The 21,017-nt window shown below is 42.8% G+C and overlaps 1 protein-coding gene across 1 annotated transcript in view; it reads left to right on the top strand.

Annotated features, from left to right (window-relative positions):
- The first annotated feature begins 13,729 nt into the window (after window positions 1–13,729).
- Window positions 13,730–21,017, top strand: part of LOC117233154 (BTB/POZ domain-containing protein KCTD1) — a 39,917-nt gene continuing 32,629 nt past the window's right edge. Inside the window, exon 1 of the mRNA XM_033493174.1 lies at window positions 13,730–14,003. The gene's annotated coding sequence lies outside the window, so the exon portion shown is untranslated. The remainder of the gene's footprint in view (window positions 14,004–21,017) is intronic.

Below are 21,017 nucleotides of genomic sequence, written 5' to 3'. Positions count from 1 at the left end.
CTGCGTTGTGTGGAAGATGCCTCCGAGGGTAGACGCGGAGGTGTACCCCACCACGAAGTACAGCGGAGCAACGGTCGTTCCGCTGCAGGCACGGAAACGAGAGGAGATAGCGGCGAGCTTCGTGCGTCCTCTTCACCCCCGCCTCCGCCTGGCGGCTCTCCGCGGGCAGAAAGGGTGAAGGGCGGAGGGCACCGTCGAGGTGGAGGGATTCACGGTGCCCTCCGGACATTCAACGAGACAATACGCTCCGTGAAGCCTGCGGCGACTTCACGGCGGACCACGGCTCTTCTTCTCCTGCTTCCCTTCTTCGTCCTCTTCCGTCTTCCCCTCTGCCTGTCGTCCTCGTTCCTCTGCCCTTTCTCGTATCGCGCTTTCAGTCCCTGCTACGCTATACCTCCTACCAATAGTATCGCGGCTCGTGTTTCATCGTTTTAACCGCGTACGTTCGCGGTCTCCTCACACTATAGAGAAATCTGATTCTTTTTATTACGGAAACAGATTCCGAGTCTTGATCCACCTTTTTTTTTTTTTTTAGAAATTATTAAAAGATTCTGCAACAGTGGATAAGTTATAGAGGTAGATCGTTGATTATGGTGTGAGTTTGTATGGATTTTGACAATTTTGATGATTTTGTTAATTGTGAGTATATTCTTTTGCATCTAAATTTCTCTATAATTATGACAAAACACAAAGCTCATTGCGTATACTGACAGAAATCTAAATATACGAAAAAAGTAATCTAGAAGAAATGCTCTGCGTTCCATCTAGTTTAACCCTTAACCAGTGTAACGCGGATCATATGATATACTCTCTTCCACACGTTTACCATTGTTACTGTCACATTGGAAATCTTTCACATTGGAAATCCTACGTTTGATATCCTTAAATTACGAGTTCGGCTTTCCAGTTGTTAGTCAAACTTCTGATTAACTTTTTACTCATCGCTTATTTATCAATGATCTGACCACACCAATTCAGAGTAGAGAAGTTCCATAAAGGATGGAGGAAATGTAGTTCGCGAAAGATGGATAAGGGACAGCGAGCTCGTCATTTTACAAGAGATGGTAACGAGGATTGCGATTAGGAGAACGCGGAAAGTTTGTCCCTGTTTCTGCAGGGCGAAGAAACTACCGGAGCTGCTGTATTTCGTCTTTCGATGTAATAAAGTGCAGCACGGCCTCCAGTCGGGGTAGCTTCTCGTTCGTTCCGCCGCTCTATATTTGTCTTTCCTTCTTTTCCCTGGCCCTTTCCCTCGGCCTTTCTCGCCCTCCACCTTTTCGTTCGCCTTGTATGCTCGCTTGGAGGGAGTAACGATGCCCTGGGGCGCGCCTCCGCGGCGCGGCTCCGCGGTAACGATAAGCAACGAAATGAAATATTAATGAAGTACCTGAACGCGCGACCATTTTTCGCGGGCGTCTCACAACCGACGCCTCGGGTGTCGAAGAAAAAGTCGTCTGGCTCGAGGGGTGGGTTCACGAGGATCATCGTCGTCGTCGTTGCTTGAAATAGAAAAAACGGTGAATGGTTGGGAGAAAGAAATGAGAGAAACCGCTGACGAAAGCGTGTTTCGTTTCTAGATAAAAGTAATTGATGACTCGGTCAGATTTTATTCGGCGATCCTTCAGAAGGTGAAGAAGCGGGTAACTCCGTGTTTCTTGTTGCAAGTTTCTTTCCTTGACATTCATGTACTATGAAGATTTATTGCAGAAGCACTTAGAGAAACTATTCATTAACATAACATACATACGTAATGAGCTGACTGCCGATTTTTATGGATTCATGAAAAAGAGGGTTTAAAAATGCAGAGGATGAAAATGTACCGTAGTTTATAATATCTAACAAAACAGTTACCCGCGTAGGCCCAATTTTTTAAATTATACACATGAAAACTACGAATTACAAACTATGAATATACTTGAAAATACTTGAACGACACCAAATATTTTATTATCCCGTGGAGTACATGGGTATTTCATAACTCGGGAACTCGTTTCAATAATAGATAGGAGACACGAAAATACCGTTAATTTCCTCTGAACAACTATCTATCTGAACATAAAAATATTATTACACATCGCTAGATTGCAGCTTAAATAAATTGAACAGCATTAAGATAAAAACGACAAAAAAGGGAACAATTTAATACGACCTTTTTCCTCGATGATTTCTTACCTGGATGCAATTATCCATCTACATGGACATGGCTAACATGGATTCGTCAAGGAGAACGCGGATCGCTTGTGAAAGGGTTAATCTATCGCGATATATCATTCGAGCACCTGGCTGGTCGTCGCGTCGCGCTGTGCAACGTCAATCAGTGACACGCCGATCGATGTTTTTTTGCACGCGAAGCGTTCGCTCAATAATAATTAACGACCGACAGTCGTATTTCCAATTTAAAAAATCTCACTACCGCCCGTGAACTGTCATTTGCATCGATCGCGCCTTTAAACGTGCTTCGAAACGTGTTCGACTAAAGTTTCTCTTTGGAAGAGACAGGTACGCGTATGTAAGCGGTGAGAAAGGAAGAGAGGAAGGATAACGACGACACGAGAAAAGCAGCTGATAAACGAAACTTTCGACACCCCGATTGAGGCATGCACGTCCAGGTAACCAGGAACAGGATACGCGATAACCCGGGATCTCGACGCGAACAGCCAGCTAATTCGCCGAAGCCGCGTTTTCGCGAACAATGCATGAAAATAACCCATTGCACACTTTTACCACGGTGGTTCATGTCAGCGTGGTTGCATTTGCGATGAATGCGAGATACCCCGGGCAATTCCCTAATTGCAGTGAGAGGCAAACGAAGTGGGAAAGAGAGAACGAGATGACCGCGGCGCTGAAGGGAAAGAGAAGGTGAGATCTAGAGAAGGACGATATGGAAAAGGTGAAAGAGAGAGAGAATGTTATCCGCTGTTCTCAGCGATGCTTCGAGCGCTCCAGAATACACCAGAATTCTCTCTCTGTCTCTCCGCGAAGCTTCGCGGAGCATGCCACTCTACATTCACCTTCCTACTCCCTTTCTGTCTCTGTCTCTGTTTCTATAACCAGCAATCCTATCCTCTTCGTCCCTCTATCTCTCCCTTTCTGCGACGTGTGCAAGAGCTTCGAAGCGCTCGAACGCCCCCGCGAGCCAACACGGGCCAGCGCCTTCTTCGTGTATCACCGTCTCGCTCGATCTTCACGATCTTCACGAGTCGCCCCGGGACCCGACTGCCTATAAGCAGACTTCACGGACGGAAGAAAAGGGAACGGGCTGCTTTACCAACGTTTCCTCGGCTGCCTTCCACCGCCGATTCTCCGCTGTTACTGTTTCTCTTCTCATCGTTCTCCTCGTCCTCGTCTTCGTTTTCTACGTCATTGCTTCTATTTCTTTCGATCGTTCGTCTTAATCGTGATAAAACGGTCACGTGGTTGTAGCTTGGTACGAAAAGTATCGTTCCGCAACGATCGCGATACGGTCTTTGGATAAAGATTAATTCTACGTATTCGTTGGTCTCTCGAAGGAAATTTATCGAATCATATTATCATATTCAATTTCCGTCGGTTTCTAAAACAAGCACAAAATCAGCCACGGAATAACGATTTTAACCGTGCTATACGCTTCAATGTGCACATCGATGGTATTATTGAATTTTCCATTCGAATTGTTTTTAATAACCCGGTATTTGAATGAGGCAAAATTATCCCTGTGCGGTCTTCTGTAAAAGCAGTGAAAAAACATTTCAAACCACCGACCAGTACCTATTTATTCAAATTCATAAAACGTGATATACTTTGCGTATATTTGTAAAAAATAAAAATGTAAGTGGGGAATAAAACGTAAAAATACAATGAAAAATAAAACTAAATATAAATCTGTTTTCGTCTATCCAGCCTGTTTTTGTTCGCCGCTCTTCTTTTCTATCCTGAACACGATCGTTTTATCAGAGAGTAACGATCTGGAAATAAACGATAACCCAATTAATCACGCTACTTCGTTTGTTGACATCGATTCCGCCCGCACGATTGCTCGGATAATACGATCGGATCGGTGACCACAATCGCGATATCAAATCGTCGAACCAAATCATTGGAAACTATCATTGGCGCACGAATCGGTTGGATGTCGGGTCGATGAAGCTACACGGTGAGATGGCTACCTGCAACGAACGTAATTACCGCTCGGTTCCAGCGGAGGTGAGGTCGAGGCGAGCAGAAAAGCCAAAGGGGCGAAAGTTGGCGGAGTACCGTGACGCATTTTCGTTTAACAAACCGATAAAAGTTTTCTGCTTATTTGATAATCTCGCAGGCTACTTTTATCATAACCGAACCTTTTACCATAGACTGTGAGCTGGTCGTTGCGCGTCGCGAGGAAACGCCAAACTTTGACGCCTAGCCGAGTAAATCTTGTTTGCCACGTAGGGAAAAGCGTACAGGACGATAAATACGCGAGCGGAGCAAAGCACGTGAGTTTAAAAGCACGGCGTGGCCCGCCGGTGATGGTTAATGGAGTGGTTATGGGAGAATTATTAGACGAGTGTGTGAGATTAATTGCGGTTAAGCCTCCTCGTTAAACTCACCGAACAGATTGAATTATAGCCGTCGGTGACGATAAAATAAACCCGCGTTATTACACTGTAATTTTCTTCGCCCGTGGATAGGTTGTTTCCTTTGTCGAAATATGCTTCTCGTTCTCTTTATCCCAGAACGAGAGGACGAAGCTTTCGTTTCGCCCGACGCATTGTGCCTCTACATCTGGCGCATTAATCAGAGTTCCCGTTATCAGCTGTCGTTACGAACGAAAACGATCCGACCGCAACGATCGAGCCCGGTAGAGAAATTGAAAAGCGAATGGGAAACGTAGAGGAGAGAAAAGACGAGATGCTCGACAACTTTCAAACTTTCTGACCTCGAACAAACTTCTGCCTTTCTCCCGGCAACTTTAACCCTTAAAGCTGGGCGAACAACGGGGCCAGAGTGACGTCCCGCGTGTAACTTCAAGTTCGAACGCGAATTATTGGAAATTCGATCGTACACGAGCGTCGACTTTAACACGCCCTCGTCGGTCGATAACGAACATGGCGGAAATTATTGAAATTCACGGGGTCATTAGTCTGATGCGGTCCACTCGCATGAGAATAACAATGTGCCGGCGTGATTCTGCGCCACCGATCACATTTATATTCATTTTATAATGGCTGCAAAATTATTAATGCGACGCACGAGGTAAAACAAAAAACATATCGTAAATACGTAAATTATACGGCCATCCTGCCTACCGTAATAATATAATTATACGGTGCCTTCCGTCGATGCGCGAACTGCCTTTCGATACGAATTTTATACCGATTCCACGCGGCCATCGAGATCGTGACGATTCTTCACGCAATCCACAACCTCCATCCTGACGCCGGGAGGATAAAACGGAACCAGAGATGATCTTCGATCGACGATCAAAACGATCATGCGGTCCCAGTTTTATACGTGCATATATCGCAAGATGATTCTCTTCTAACATAATAGCACGATCACGATCGTTCTGACAAGTTGTTATCATTCCGACATGGCGTGTCTGGAAACATATGTGGCTTCTGGCTTCCACTAATCCGCCTCCGTTGCATCGTATGCCGAGTAACCTTTAACTTCCACGATATATTACGTATGCATCCCTTCCCCAAGTATTAGGAAACTTTGAGTTCGAAAAACGAATTAAGAACGAGTATTCCACTTCATGAAACGATTATATGATTCATGATTACTCCATTTTTCTTTACCTTTATTTGTTCGCAACCATTAATTTGCATCCGATTAATTGGATTTATCGTTTCCTTGATATTATAAATCAAATGTCACATTTTATACAAGTGATTTTTAACAAAAACTGTCCTAATACTTACGAACGATAAGATACCATACGTATACTTGTGTTACGAAAAGGCCAGTCACCTGAACGCGCTAACTCATCCCAACCATAGTAACTCATCTTTACAAAGAAGGACCGAAACGAAACGCCGTAAACCTCTCGCACGTGCGTATATATCATCCTCGATCTTATCGTACGTCGAGTTCGAAACCTCGCTGTATACGCCACATGCAACCGGTGTCTCCAAGACACGGATCCCTCTGCTAGGACTTTAGAAACCATGAATTGCACGATTTTCACCGCAATAGCGAATCATACAGGAATTCGTGATAGGTTTCGTGAGGACGTATAGCAGAGAAAGAGAGAATGAAAGAGAGCCTAAAGGCGGTTAATAAACGTTATTGGCGGGGTCCTGGTCGCGCTAGGTGGGAGTAAGGCCCAGAGCACATCCCACGGCCATCTATGGGAGCCGCCTGCCTTTTCTCAGGGAGCGTTCGATGACTTACGTAAGTCTTACGAACGCGGGACGAAGATGGAAACGATGGCCAAACGAGGATAACTGGCTGACGACGAAGAAAGAAAGTAAAGGGGGGTGAAAGAGAGAAAAAGGGGCATCGCGAGGCAGACTCGAAGAGAAGGAGCCCGGGGGCTGTCTGGAATCTTCTCAAAATGATTCACAGCCTCCGGTAATTTACATTCGCTTGCGTGGGTGATCGTCGGAGGCTCGGTATCCGGGGATCGAGGGGGGGTAGTAGGTGGGTGGCAGGAGGGGGTGGTCGGGGGCCGCCGGCCATACTCCTCTCTTTGCCGACTGCCATCGAAAAGGTTAAACATACACCCACAAGAGGTCACGTAACCAGCCAAGAGAAAGACCGAGTTTACCAGCTACCTTCCTTCCTTTCCCTTCGACCACGGTGGCATACATACGTGCGAGCACCGTGCACGCTCGACACCGGTGCACATCGCGAAGACCAAAATAGAAAATCAGGAGGAAGGGTGAATACTTCGATGGATACTGTATTTTGAATCTGTAGCCTCGATGAGGATTAATTTCTTTTTTTCGTGTAAGTGTGAGATCTGAACGTGAGGTTTTTGGAAATTGTGAATGCTCGATAAAAGAAAAACAGACGAAGAAGTAGAAGGGTGAATATTTGAGTAGATATAGTATCGGTGAAGGCCCTTCTCTTTTCTAAAAACTGAAATTTCTGAATATTTGGAACCTTTGACAAGCATGGAGGATAAGTGGAGGGAAATGGTGTACCCTGAAACGGTTACAATATCTTAAATCCGTGGGCTCGTCAAAGATCGTTCTGTATTTTGCGAAGCTGAAATAATGTCAGACAAAGGATCCTTTTTACTTCGAATTTAATGCTTCCAGCTCGTGACTTAATTCGATGGACCGCCAAAAGTCATCCTATTAACGTTTTTTGGCCATCTGAACCGTTCCAGGGGATCCTCAAGTACTCAATTTGCCCCTTTGAAGAACTTGATGTCTTCATCCTGACATATACATTACAAACTCTGAATCTACATGAAGATGGACAAATTACTATCGTATAATCTTCTTTGTACAACATCGTTTCCTTAGTCATTTAGAAATCAAAGACTAAAATAGCCCTATCAGTGACTGCGTACATAATGATCATGGTTACACGGCAAACAGAAAGGAAAACGTCAGTTAGCGCTTGACTGGATCTTCGAGCTCGTAATTAACCGCAAGATTGAAATTAATAACGCACAATCATTCGTACCGAGACGTTCCTCGAAGACAAAGGATTCCACGATCGAACAAGCATTCAATCATCGTTTGTTTTTCCACGATGCACCGTCAAGCCGAGCATACCAAACTGGACAACTCCAAAAGCTACACACCGCGTAGGAGTCACGTCGTGGTTCGTTACGAGGCAGAAGTCGATAAGCATCCAATAAAGTATCGGTTTCAGTGCGTTGCATCGAAGTGTGACGTTTCACGGCGATCCGTGCTCGATGGATACACACCCACCCGGTTCAAGGTAATTTTCCACAGACGAGGATTTGCATATCAACGGGAAGTGAGATGCACGCGCTCGCGCAGAAACACTCGCGTCCTATATCCTAGTATTAATTACTCTGTCTTGCATGGATAACATTTTCTATCTCGATTCTTCGTGTTAATAGAACTCTCACAGCCGCTAGAGGACAGAAAATGAGATATGAAAAGAGAGGAAAAATAAATAGAACGGAAACAGAAGACGAAGGAAGATGGAAAAAGAAGATGAGGAGAAACAGAATAGCGAGACAGAGAAACGGAGATAAAAACAGAAAGGAAAAAAGTGGAAAGAAAGAAAGAGACAGAGGTGGCTCACCAACCGAGGCTCTCGCCTTGGGCACGACACGACCCGTTTCAAAGACACGTAGGGCCAAACCAGAGGGCAAAGAGGAGGAGGGAGAGAGAGCGACTTCTCCCTAAAATATGCGGACCCACGGGCAACACTCGGACTCTCCTCGTTACATCCTGCTGGACGCCTCAGGCATATACTGGTCCGCCATGCCGGCAGTCTGTATATCGTATGATACAAAAACATCACATTATTTTCATCTTTCTTCATCGTAGCAATCGTTGTCTCTGTTCTACGCTCTGTCGTTCGTCTCTTTTCTTGCTTTTCTCCGCGGACGAAGGCAAGAATGCCTCGGGGCATGTGACCACCATTATGCCTGCCTTCCTACTCCTTCTCCACCTCCTCCTCATCGTCCTCCACCGCCTCCTACTCCTTCTGGTCTCTGTGCCCGCACTCGCCACTCGGTGTATCCTTCTTCCCTCATCTCGTCCTTCCTCGAGAATTACACATTCGAAAGAACCATTTGAGAGATACCAGTCGCGAGACCAACGATTAATTATGCGTTCGATACCCGATGCTTTTCTTTTAGAGGCAATTCCAACCAGAATTTCTAAATAAGTAATGTTTTTCAATTAAACGAATTGAAACGAATTGGATGATTGATTGTGCTAACAACGTCCATTTGTCATTTAATCTATTCAGTCATTCGGTTCCAATATTCCTCACACTGTTTAAATCGTGGATTTCGCGTTGGGTTTTACACTAATTTTACGACCTTCATCCGTGTGCATTATGTATTTTATTTCCACTACTATTCTTTGTATACACCAGAGAATTCGCTTTATATGATAAATAAATGATAACAAATAACTAAACCGAATCTTGGATGCGGGGATCTGTGGTGTACAAAATGAATTATGGAAGAGGACCAAAGTCTTTGATGGATTCCTTTACTTGAATAAATAAATAATCAACGTTCCTTGATTCCACGCGTCTTGAAAGTTATACACATTCGTATATCCATGTTTTAAAAACATTTCTTTTCATTTGCTTATCGTACAATACCATTATAGCTCATCCCTACATGATGACACTGCTTACTCGTAACGATAACTGTTTTCCAATGTCCAAACCGAAATTGAAAACTATTACGTAATCAATTATAATTCCTCTCTGTCAGAAATAAACGACATTCTGATTATAAAGATTCGAACGAGCTTCTCGAACGTTCAAAGTGTTATTTTCTTCGGCCGTTTTCACGGAGCGTGACATTTAATAATATTTTGTAAAAAGATAATTAAACGTGTAATGGATTATCGACAAATCATACAGGCGAATTTTATGAATTCACGACGCTCGTGGTCGTAAAATACGAGGTTTAATGACGTCTAAACGTGTCCTGTACGTTAAGCGTCAATCTTTTTCCCAATGAGCTTACCAGACGGACAAATGAATACCGTATACAACCATCAATCTATTAGGCTAGTGGAAAAAGCTAGATACTAAGATAAGTAATAAATCGACGTGGATGCACGTGATTCCGTAAAACTAGCGGTAAACGGTGTTCGTTTTAGTCCATTAGAAAGATAACGCAACGAGTGAAAGCACTCGATGCAATCGAGTGGACGAGTCGAGTGCGTATCTGTTCCCTCTTCTTGCGATCTCCACCGATATATATCTATCGGTGAATTGTGACGATCGGCTAGCTCGATCGATCGATCCATCACCGTGGACGGTAGTTGATTCAGAATACATTCGTCTCTTCGCGCTCAAAAAGAACGAGCATAGAATGTTATCCGTTCGAATCATCCCGTCGATGCCATTTGTATGTTTTTATGGATGAGATAATCGATCAGCCAAGCAAGATCAGAGAAATGAAGACCACAGAGAAGATACGCAATAGGTTTATTTTTGTCAATTTTCTGGTTTTTGTGTAAAACATACGCAAGCAAAATTGATTAATTCCATCAAGGTTAATTCATTTCATTTCGGACACTAATTGGGTAATTTAAATTTCAGGAAAACATAGAACTTCTGACTTTCATTCCACGATCCGTAAAGTTGAATATGTCTGTACACGACGTTCCAGATCTACTTAACGCGGATCGAACTAGTACTTGCATAAATTTCAAGCTTACAATGACTCACACAGTCCACCAAGAGAAAAAACTAAGTAGTACAAAACTGTCTTCATTCGCGCTAATTAATTCTCTTCTCGTTGGTTTCCATTGCCTCTTTATGGTACTCTTTAGAAGGTTTCTTTTCCACGCTGTACTGTAAGACTGGTGTAAAAACAAATTAAAAATCTCTCACAATGCAACAACAAATAATATGAGCACATTATTAAAACATACGGACATTACGAAGTATATATTAATGATTAATTAGCAACCAGAAGATCCAAAAATTCGTCAGGTTTGCCAGCCTTATCTTTCTTATCAACAGTACAGTCTTTCAGCGATTAACTCAACAAGACCACTCGAAAGTGGCAATATCCATTCAACTGAATCGCATGATTAAAAATTCGCGGAAAACTACCACAAACTTCTACATCAGAAATATTTTCTTATCAACGAAACAGTATTTCGGCGACTATCTCGGAATAACCAAAAGTGCCAATATCCATTCGTTCGATCGCGTGGTAAAAAATCCTGAAAACGTCGGACCATTTCCTCGAACGATTTCCCGTTTGACGAAGATGGCATCACGTGGAATCACGTGAGTCGATTCTCCACGTTGGTTTAATGCGTCCTGTCGATTCGTTCTCAAGCGCTCCTTCGACAGGCTTTCGCGGTCTCGACAGTGGATAATCAGGGCCGTGGACGACTGCAAAAAGCCGTGGACAAAAACGAACCATGGACGTCGATCGGCGAACATTTCGAATGTGCCTCGAAATGGCAAACTAACCCTCTCCTCCTCCCCGCTTTCCCCCTTCTTCCTTCACATTTCGTTGTCCAGAACCGTGACTCGGTCCACCGTTACGTACACGAGCGTCACTTTGTCCCTGACGAAGTTAGCGTTTACGTATGCGAGCAGCATCGTCCGGTGGGTTTGGAAGTGCCCGGGGCATTCTGGAACGATGTTGTCGGCCGTGGCCGTTTTAGCCCCGAGCAACACGAATACGACAGACACCGAAGCCGAGCCGAGGCATGGTTCCCTTTATATCGGCCCTCGCCAACTGCCCCATTATTCTCGATGGCCGATGGCCAATCGTATCGGCGAAGTACCAACTGTAACTTTACGAGGACGAAGTCCCCGACATCGCAGGCCCGCTTGGAAAAGCTCCAGCTGCGGCTCCGACGAGCCTCCGAAACCCGTTAAAGCCCTGTACGTGGAATTCTGTTTATTTTACCTTTTACAATTTTAGCTCGACCACGAAGCTGATTTTCCAAAGGTATATGGTGTATTTTGGAGGCATTTCGCAAATGGGAATTCCATAGGATGGATCGTTGGTTGTAAGGAATTGAAAATTGCTTTGTGAAATGACGTTTGTATACGGTGTTTGGTAAACAGTTTGAAATGGCAAGCAGTAGTATAGAAGGTCTTGAAAGGCTTCGATTTTTAGACTCCTCTTAATATATGCAGTAGTGATCAATAAGTAGAACTGCAGATTCAGTGAATCGAAGAATTCAAGAAACATACAGTTGAGAATTTTGCCAGGAAATTTTCTCTTTAAAAAAATCTGTTAAAAATATACGTGGTATTATTCTCGGCAAATGTTATATTTGCTTTCTCTACTTATTGTTTGCTCAGTGTTTGCAGCGGTAGCATATAATTTCATTGGAAAAGAAACGTGTCTGAAGCACCCTTTGTTAAATTAGAAAACTCTAACAAAAATTATCTTACTATTATCTCAAAGAAGTTCTTTACTTAAAACACCGTTGAACTAAAAAAAATAGCTATATTACCTCAGAAAATCATTTACTCAAGTTAATTGGAAATTAATAACGAACTTGGCAGAAGTTTTGTTTCAACTTTTTAGTCTGTAGCGTGGATAATACTAGCGAAAGAAAGGAGAAGACTAGAAAGGGTTAAGATAACAAGACGTACACAGGTGTATTTAATAAAGGAAGTGGAAGATAATCGATCGACAGAAAGTCGAAGATTATCCCTTCCGAGGATTAAACGCTACAGACGGCCCCGAAGGGTATCGATCCAGTTTTCGTATAAATCTTCGGGACAACTTACTCTCCCGGACGAGTAATTTCAATCGTGAAATCATCGATTGCTTTTATTCACACCAATCATTCTCAAATGCGACAATATCGCCAAGCACGCCGGTAATGACGGACGTCGAATGCTTCTTGCGGGATAATTTATATAGCGTGCAATTACCGCGACTCCCCTGGCCCGAGCTAAAAAGGTAAATGAACGGGTGAGTACGACGAGAGCCAGGCATAGCGTGCATACTAAATATCTCATTAGTTAACTTAAAGGTGGAGTCGCAAATTATTGTTATTAGTATAACGTTAAGTGCGAGGCGGTAATAAACGGGAGGCGCATAGATAGCACCATTTATCTAAATTGTTTATCGAGCAAATTATTTCTCCAGGTGGAAAAATTACACGACGCCGAGGTCGCAATCACGAGGACGTAACTTATCGCGCGAGTCTCCCGTTTCCGCCTCTTTTTTGTCCGTTCGATCGAGCTCGCGCGAACGTTATGCTTGAAAAAGTCGATCGAGACGTTAAATACACGAACAGAATCTCGTACGCTCTATATCGTTAAGCCTGTTACAAGGGTCTCTCGGCAAATACGAACGTGAAAGAGCCATCGACAGCACGAAGTGTGCAAAAAAGACGAAACGAATTGATATACGGACGACGAATACCTACGTCCGCGTATAAGAAGAACCGAAGCGTGCTCCGGGCGCTTATCAAAAGAGAAACGCCTCGGGAAAAAGAAAGGAGGGGAATACTGAAGAAATAGAACGAGGAACAGGATGACGAACGCGATAATCTAAATTAAAGAAGCTAGACATCGGATTAAGGGATCGAAACACCGAGGAGATACCTCGGGCAGCAAACGGGATGAAGTTGTTTCTCCGTTGATTAAATTTCATTTGCATCGCAACAAAGTTGCTCGGCTATCTACCGAGGTCTCGCCACCCGAGCAAATAAAATTGAAATTATATACATGAACGATAGAGAATAAAAATGTTTACATATGGATGTCGATCGTCATGATGAATCTAACGCACAGATCGAATCTGATAAGAGAACCGTAAGCTGGCTATAAAGAAGTTGTGTAAAAGAAAATGTAGTAAATGGTAGTTGTGACGATGATAGCCGCGAATATCGAATTGACCGCAGGGCGTCCAACGGGGTTGAAGCCAATTGACACACAGTAGAGTAGGATGACCTCGAGGGTGAAGAGGATTGCAAGCTCAGGGCGCTTACCAAAACGCCGCGAGAGAATAAGAGAGAGAGTGTGAGGGAGGGGGGAGAGAGGGAGAGATATTAAAGGAAGAAAGAGGCGTCGGAGAGGGGAAGACCAACGCGACGTCGAGGTGGCTAGAGGTGGTGGTTGCGCTGGTAGTGGTAGTTACAGTGGTGGTGGAAGTAGCGCGAACACTGTGACGCCGGCGAAGACACTTCAGTCCCATTAAAGCTGCAGTGGAGTGCGGCTCGCGCTCGTTTTACCTCCCGAAAGAAGACACGTGAATCGTGACCACGTGGATCTGTGCGTGACACACGAGTTTCCCGCGCGTTACCTCCACGGTGGCTCGAAGCAAGTGTTGAGTTTTTCTTTTCCTGGTGAAAAGTCGGGGGATTTTTGTAAGTCGTCGCCGTGGACACGAGAACAACCGTCAACCTGGAGCCCACGTGTCAAAAACGGTGGGTGTTCAACTACTTTCTTGCTCTCCTCTATCGGTTATTTATATCGGATTATTAGGAAAATTAAGTAGTATGGATGTTTCTTAATATTTTTAAGTAAATTGAGTTAATTCGTTGAACTTGAAGCGAGGCGAATTATTTTTCTGATGTATTTCTAGGACTTCCATCGTTTAAAAATCTATAGGTGCTATTTTTAATAAAACGAGTTCTATTGCTAGGGATAGGAATAATATATTCTATATATATTGTTTTGTTTTTTTTAGAGTAATGCATAATGTTTCAATGCGAAAAATGTACCTATGAGGTATGCGAATTTATAATCGGATCGTTGGCATATTGTCAAACTTTGATTACAAAAAGGGAGAAAAAAGACAATGTGCGAAGCTAGGCTGCTTTCTAGAACGCTCGTTCCTTCTCGATTTATCTAATCAGTAGTTTTACTTTTGCGCCAACTGTACGGCAACTAACCAACCGGTGAACAATTTATAGGATGCAGAACATTTTATCTAGACACAGTTACCAGATAACACACAACGTACTTCTCCCCTCATCAGCTACCGGTTTAATCTCTATTCGACGATACTTACACGTTCTTCGGAAGATTCTACGTAAACTAAAATATAAAGAATTAGATCCAGAGTATCTAATTACTTTAGCGTAAATGTGATTCGATATTTCTGAAGCAAGTAATTAATGAATATTCCATGGTTGAGTAGTAGTCAAAATAAATCGATCGTGCATTCATGCGAACCATAAATTTATATACATTTAATATCAGTATACTTCGCCGATTGTACGATATTTATAAATATTACTTGCACACCGTTGTATTTACTACAACATTTACGTACCAATTAATTAGACCCAATTTAGTAAATTCCGAATTATTCAATGGTACCTTTATATGACTACAAAAATTTGATACTGCGACACTGAAGAGCATAGAGGCCGATGAAAGATGTTTCATTAATAAATAACAGTATATGCAAATACTTTCTGCAACCATTGTATCTACTTCGCGACTCACTACACAATGCGAACGTCGAACAACTTACAAACCATCAACAACGTCCATGGATTAGGATAATTATGCGGAGTCGATAGGATGACGATCTCGCGACTTTATAGATGCGAGGAAAAAGCGTAAGTCGTAATATTTGAACGGTATCCTACGGATGCACAAATAGACAGAGTAGCGAAGGCACAATGAAATTGCTCAATCGTTGACTGCATTCCGGCGTCATCGAACAATACTTATGATCAATTATGCATCTCGCGTCCACAACAGTGACATATCGTGCCGCGTTGCACGGAATTCGCTTTCGAGAGTTAATGCAGTTTATAGAGCTAATGCATCGTTTTTAGTTTTCTTTCTTTTTGTAGATTGTGAACGTCTGACAAGAGCTAATAGAAAAGAAAATTGGAAAGCCTTGAATTATATAAGCTTTGAAAAATAGCTTGAAATACCGCTTTGTACTTATAATTGTAATATGTAATTTAATACGTCACTTTCTATTTCTATGTTTATTATTTCCTTTTCCCTTTCGTGAGAATCAATGTGTGAATTTTAATAGCAGTTTGGAATTTGACTAATTTCGTTTTTGATCTAAGTAAAGGAGAAAATATTTCTATAAATGTCGTTAAACAGTATTTGATAACGTAATTCCTCGAGAGAACATTAGATCGTTGCTCTTTGTCCTAACAAACATCAACATCATTTACCGTGCACATCATAATTCTCGAAACGCGACAAGATTCCTCAGCACGCGTGAATCTTAGATGAATAAATTACGCGTACAGTCTCAACATCTTTTCCACAAAACTTCACACAGCATCATCTCCTATAACAAAGCTATAGAACGAAATTCCTGTTCGTTTTCCTACACAGTCACGTTCAACGTGGGATGTTATTCCAGCGAGAGAAACACGCGAGAGAAAATACAACAAAAGGAAAAGGAATAAGAATGAGGCGGAGGAGAAAGGAAGGAAAGCTCTCTCTCCAAAGCGTTTCGTGTCTTCGAGTTTACGAGAACCGCCTCGACGAGGACGAGCTCTTAAATTTTCTCGCGTGAGGCGTTTCGAGAGTTACGAGGAAGCGATCGAACCGTATCGAACGTCGAACGTTCAAAAGCTTTCGAACCGTGGAAGAAAACGTTCCAGTTCGTTAAGACGCGTTGCTATCTGAAATAATTACCGTGCTGTCATCCGGAGACGTGCAATCCGTGACAAAGCGAAGTAACGGTTCGTATGGAGGCCCACGCATTCACGTTAGAGGAAGCACGTTTCTCTCGAAACCGTGGCAGAAAATGACGAAACGGTGAACGCGATTTATCTTTCGCCACGTACGCCACGTGTCTCCTTACCGGTATCCATTAATTTCGTTACCAATTCAAAGAACTGGTGCGTTATTGCCTCGAAATTTCTTCGTTTTAACCGTTCCGCGCGATCGATTCTTCGATAGATCGAACCAGGGGAGTATCGTTTCTTTTCTTGAGAAGATCCGGTTAGCCCGTGGCGAGACTCGCATCAGTCACGAGTCTGACAATCGCGATATCAACTAACTTTCAATTACCAACACAACTCGTATTGCCCTGGTATTTTATACATTGCGTTGGTGAGATACTCCTTTGTCGTGAATTCTCTATTCTAATTAGACACTCACCGTGACGCAATTTTCATTCATAAAGAGGAGATACATATGTTTACCCTAGATTTCTCTCTTCGTTTCTTATTTATCTGTTTTTATGATGCAGCTTCTGTGTGAATATAGAATGGCATTGTGAGAAGAATTTTCAATAGCAGGCAATGTTTAAGAGTGATGATGTTGAAAGCAAATGAAACAACAGGGAAGAATATAAAGTAGGTTGTTTTGTCTCTTCCGTTCGACTACCGTACTTTCGTCGCGCGTCTCTCCAACGATTTGCTTTCTCTCGTACATCCACATACGCATCCGTAGTAACGTACCAATAGGCAAATATTTTAAGCTTTTCTTAAAACGTGAAAACTTCTTCTGCAAACATAAAAACAAGGATAATACCGCTACATAAAAATTGGTGAACCGCAGCAGAGCTGAGATAATTTGACTGTGCAATACGCTAGATCTCACACGCGCGTATCACTACATTATCTCACTCCATTAAATTCCTATACAATCGATATATCGTACGCGAAGCAACGTCAAATATTACGATCACCTTGCTGCGCTTCCACAGGAACCAAACATTTTCACGATAAAGAACGACGCTAAAACACGCCGACAAAAAACGCGACAGGAGAGAGAAGAACGAACAAAAGGAGGTTGTAGAAACCGAAGAACACGCGTCTCTCGGCGAATTTCCGCGGGAAATTCAACCAGATCGCGATAGCGTTTGGAACATCGGAATCGTGAGACGATCCTCACGAAATTGGAAAACACGACGGAGACGCTGGTACTGGAAACTTTTGAAACCGGTTACCGGTGCCGCTGCAGAGGTACTCGACGTATACCGATAGCAAAAGCAGGGTAATGGAAGGGGTGGTTCGCAGGCAGTTGGAGAAGGCAGGGGTACAGCACCCGCTAGCATTTCAGAGAACGGATGTGGAAGGGATGTGGACTCTGCGGAAATTGTGCTGGGGTAGGAAAACGGGGGTTGGAAACTGACCCGAGGGATCGCCCAAGGCGCAGACGAGCTCTGCAGTTGCCGTAATTAGAACCGAGCGCCTGGGGCACCTAGCCGACGGCTGACGAGTCTCCAGCGGACCGAAATTATTCATGAAGCCGCGCCACCCACGGCGAAATTTTCCCGTAAATATTTTCCCTTGTCCGAGATATCGGGCCCCGTGATCCGCGCGGCACAAACCTACGCGTATACTCGTACGTATAGCGCATAGAAATGATACAGCCAGAGAGTAAATTAAAACATTAACCCTTCCGCTACGCTGCCTTCCGAATTGAAAACAATTTTAGTTTATAGAGGCTGAGAATGTCTCTGGTAATCTCCAAAAACTTCAAAAGCTATAAGAAGCGATATTTCATTCTATACGAATTTTGTTTTAATCTCATTGCTTCGTAATAATATCATCGCAGTGTTGTTTGTAACAACTGCAAAGAATAACTCATCCGTGTTTTGCACACTGTTGGAAGAATAACGAAACGTTTAATTGCATTTAGTTAACTTCTAGCTAAGTTATTGGTTTCTGAAATAAAGCAACTATACCGTTTTAAAAAATTTATGAGGTTAATTATATTGTGACACGAGTGAATGAAAGCAAAATAATTCTTTCTAACAAATAAGTTTTTGATGCCTGAGATTATAGAACTATCTCGAAAAGTAGAGTGGCATACCTGGATGTTTGGAGTTTCCGAGTTATGCACGATGTTTTATTCGGTGAACTTTTTAATAGACGAAACAGAGAAAGAACAGTTGAATGAAATGAACGATAATAAGGTATCGACTAAACGTAACAATATAATATCAACATGAAAGGAAAACGTTTAACGATTGTAATCGAGCAGAGATTTTAATCATCGGTAGCAAACCGATTTCTTTTGATATTTGCCAGACTTTACGATCGAGGCAAATCAAACAGTTCCGCACCGTTTCCCATTTCTAGATTTAAATAGAACGTTCGATGGTAATGCTTCTTGCGGTTTGAAAACTAAATTCGACTAATTGTTATGTGTCTAATTCCATATCAATCGACATGAATATGAAATAGTGCAATTAAAATAATCATAGCTCGTTAATAAATCAATGATCAGCTTAATTACAGTAGTCGAACTCGGTTACCGTACGATTATCAATCTATCTTCCTCAAACAAGGATCGTAGAGCATATCTAACTACGTAATGCACGTTGCAACAGCAATGTCGGATTACAAAACAGCCGAGTACCAACTAACAACATGTGGCTGAATCGTCGGCACATTACCAAAGCAATAAAATAACGACCACCGACCGCGTAGCATTCCCTCGCGTCTTATCCAATCGATTAATTACCGTGATTACATCCATTCGACCGCCAACTGATCTTGTATCGATCGATCTCATCCAAGTCATACTTCTGTCACTTTCGAGACGCGGTCATTTTTAAATCCTCTTTCGGTTTGATTTGTTGTTGACAGACGTATCTGCGGATGAATCGTACGGGTCGTGAAACTGTCAGGGATTACGATACACGTGTCAGATTTATCTGGAGATTTTTGGATTTACATGATAGATCGTGTCACGTTTCTTTTTCTCGGTTTTCAAGATTTCCATTGAAAGCGAGCGATCTAACACGAAGATACCGGAAAATGAGAAATCGTAATAAGCTTACTTTATGTAGAATCACATTAATGCAATATGGAAATTCTGTTTATAGGAAGTCGATCTATTTGAATGAAATTTTAGTTTTGACTCGATTAAATGAACTCTTGCTGGCTGAGTCTATTTGTTGGAATTCCTATTATACAAACCCTAATTATATACTTCAGATAAACAGAGTTCTACTATAGGTGCGTGTATTGTATAGAATCGTCTACGCGAATGCGAAATCTCAAGAAAATCCCTTTATGCTAAGTTCTAGAGAAAGCAACACGTGTGCGTAGGATTATTCATATAGACACAAAATCACATGGAAATGCCTTTTCACAAAATCCCTAACTTCAACGACGAAGGACCACACGCATGAGCACGGAATTGCATTTAAATCCCATTACCTGAAATCCTTAACATCAATGACAAAGCACTCCTAAACAGAGAATAGCCTATGAGAATGGAGAATTTCAAAAAGATTTGTGCTGTAAAATTCGAGATAATCCTCCAACAATAAAGGAGCACATATGCGTATAATTACCCATATGAGCACAAAATCTGAAGGAAATTCCTGTGCGAATTATTCCTAATCTCTCAATGATGAAGCAACACCTGAGCGTAGAAGCTACATGAAAAATCATCGTTTCCGAGCGATTAAGCAGTGTAGATAGATAGAATTGCCTATACTATATAGAAAATCTCAAAAAGCTCCTTTATTGCGATATCCTTAACCCGTAATGATAAGACAACGTGGTACTCAACTTATATCGCGTTATAACAAAACCACAAACCAATTGTTCGACATAAAACTCGTAATCTTCGAGATAAAGCAACATCGATGAATAGAATTGCCTATTATAACGTACGAGGCAAAAATGTGAAGAAAACTCGCAAACGCATAAATCTTAACCTTTCGATATTAAAACAACCGGTGCGCATAGAATCGCTGACATTATCATAAAATCGTCTACAAATTCCTTTACGCAAAATGTTTAACCCTCAACGATAAATCCACTCGTAGACATAATACATAAACAGAAATAAACACGTGAATGCAAAGTCGCGAGGAAACCCAGAAACGATATCAACGAACGCGATAAAAGGCGTATACAGTTGGTAGATCGACATCGCGCTTGACGCGTGTTGCAAGAGGCGTGTTGCGCCGCATGAAATTCCATTCTCGGCCGGTCCGTGGCTTTACAACGCGCCACGTCTCGGTCAGAGTTTCCGTCTCGTAGGGTAAGTAGGTGAGTAAGTGGTGGGAATAGGCGAGGATGAAATGGAGCAAGACATGCATTGGCGCGTGTCGGGAGTGCCTCCTCGAGTCTGTCCGCGAGCTTGTGCACAAGCCAGGCCGCGTTACGTGGGCAGCCGTGGCCTGCCTCTCTGAATACCTGGCGTCGACCAGCCTAAGTAACGACGCGTGCAACCGCCTCGTAGGTAGATATACCTACGTCGTATCTGACTGCACCACGACGTATCGCCACCAGGCACAACGAGCACGACCAACCTAGAGATTTACACCGCGAGAGTCGCCAGCCAACCAACATCCTTCTCGTAGCTCTGTATCCGGCCGCGTGTGTTGCCAGCGTTAAGACGACTTTAAACGGTAAAATATAGAAAAATCGAACGGACGGATTTATTCGACTATAAAAGAGGCGCGCAGGAGAGTCCTGACTCGCGACAAGCGTTTAGGCCGCGCCGCTTTGTGCCAGTGTTGGCCAAAGTTATGTCCGATT

Source organism: Bombus vosnesenskii, unplaced genomic scaffold (assembly GCF_011952255.1).
Source record: "Bombus vosnesenskii isolate JDL3184/JDL3185 unplaced genomic scaffold, Bvos_JDL3184-5_v1.1 scf7180000013295, whole genome shotgun sequence".
NCBI classification, from domain to species: Eukaryota; Metazoa; Arthropoda; class Insecta; order Hymenoptera; family Apidae; genus Bombus; species Bombus vosnesenskii.
The sequence above is the reverse complement of the archived record's forward strand: the minus strand, read 5'-3'. Positions and strand labels throughout refer to the sequence as shown.